Here is a 1,829-nt window from a genome sequence, read left to right as displayed (position 1 = left end):
AGGACCTGTAAGTTGAAAATTGTAAAATTTTCCTGATGACAGGAAATCTAAAACCTAAATACTTGGAAAAAAAAATACTGTATTCATGGATTGAACAAGTCAACATACTAAAGATGTAACTTCTCCCCAAATTGATGGATAAGTTTAATTGAATTCTTAAAATAATTCCAGGAAGGTTTCCTGGTAGACATATACAAGATTACCCTGAAGTGTATATGGTCCTAGAATACCTAAAACAATGTTGACAAAGAAGGATAAAGTATAGGGTGAATCAATCTACTTGATGTTAAGGTTTCATATATAGCCAGAGTATTCAAAACAATGTGGTATTTGTGGATAAATAGACATGTAGATCAATGGAGCAGAATAGAGTACACTAGTGGCAGTGGTATCCATGGTTCAGTCACCAACATGCAGCTCTTTGTCCATGCCCAGGAACTACACACTCTCTAGGTGACTGGCCAGGAGACTGTCACCCAGATCAAAGCTCATGTAGCCTCATTGGAGGGCATCACTACAGAAGATCAAGTCCTGCTCCTGGAATGCACACCCCTAGAGGATGAGGCTACCCTGGGCCAGTGTGGGGTGGAGGCTCTGAGCACTCTGGAAGTAGCCAGCCACATGCTTGGAGGTAAAGTCCATGGTTCCATGGCCTGTGCCAGGAAAATAAGAAGTCAGACTTCCAAGGTGGCCAAACAAGACAAGAAGAAGATGGGCTGGGCTAAGAGCCATATGCAGTACAACCGGTGCTTTGTCAATATCGTGCCAACTTTTAGCAAGAAGAAGGGCCATAATGCCAACTCTTAAGTCCTTTGTAATCTTGGCTGTCTTTAATAAAGCCACTTAGCCCAATCATTAAAAAAAAAAAAGAATAGAGTACCCAGAAATAGACACATACAATATGCTCAACTGATTTTTGAAAAAGGTATGAAATCAATTCCATGGAGGAAAGACAACATTTCAACAAATAGTACTGGAATAATGGGAAATATATAAGTAAAAAAAATTGTACCTATACCTCACAACTTATACAAAAATTAACTCAAAATAGATAATGGATTCAAATGTAAATGTAAAACTATAAAACTTAAAGAAAAATCAAAGGAGAAATTTTGGGAGATCTAGGGCTAGGCAGAGTTTTTAGTTTTTAGTTTTGAGAACAAAAACACAATTCATAAAAGAAAAGAATGATTAATTGAATCTCATCAAAATAAAAAAGTTTGCTCTATGTAAGACCATGTGAAAAACATGTAAAGAAAATATACAGGTGAGACAGTGGTGGGGGAAGGCACCTGTGGGGCTGACTGGTGGGTTGAAGGAGGGAAGCATGTGAATGAAGTCCCAGTGCACACTGCAGCAGCACAGTTACCTTCCACTTCCAGGCGTGAGGTGCTGTGAGGAAAGCTGAAGTGAGAGGACTCGCACCTGCAGCAGGATGCTGCTACTGCTGCCCCAGCCTAGCCTCCCTTGACTTCGGCGCTCCCATCATGGGGGCCCAGGTTCCTCAGCACACCCTGATCCAGCAGCCCCAGAGACTGTCCCCAGTCCTTTGGAAGCCCTGGCGCAAGTCCAGGCCCTTGGCAGGGAGGATGACAGAGCTGCAATCAGCACTGCTACTGTGAAGACAGCTGGTAGATATTTACAGAGGGCCTACTACATGCCAGGGACTGTAACAGATGCTGGACTACATCAGCAAAAAAATAAAAATCCATGTTCTTGATTTCTCATTAGAAAGTATGATCTGAAGTGTAGGGGATGAGGCCTATGAACACGGTCCCCTATGAGCAGGTGGAACTAGACTGAGCACAGAGGAAAAGAAAATAAGGAAG

At 42.0% G+C, this 1,829-nt stretch overlaps 1 pseudogene across 1 annotated transcript; it reads left to right on the top strand.

Moving 5' to 3' along the window:
• The first annotated feature begins 405 nt into the window (after nucleotides 1–405).
• On the top strand, nucleotides 406–856 carry LOC102979900 (ubiquitin-like protein FUBI; annotated as a pseudogene). Its single transcript, XR_008616394.1, has one exon. The product of XR_008616394.1 is annotated as a ubiquitin-like protein FUBI (transcript).
• Nucleotides 857–1,829: the final 973 nt, after the last annotated feature.

Source organism: Physeter macrocephalus, chromosome 21, assembly GCF_002837175.3.
Source record: "Physeter macrocephalus isolate SW-GA chromosome 21, ASM283717v5, whole genome shotgun sequence".
Taxonomy (NCBI): domain Eukaryota; kingdom Metazoa; phylum Chordata; class Mammalia; order Artiodactyla; family Physeteridae; genus Physeter; species Physeter macrocephalus.
This window is presented reverse-complemented; position numbering and strand designations above follow the sequence as displayed.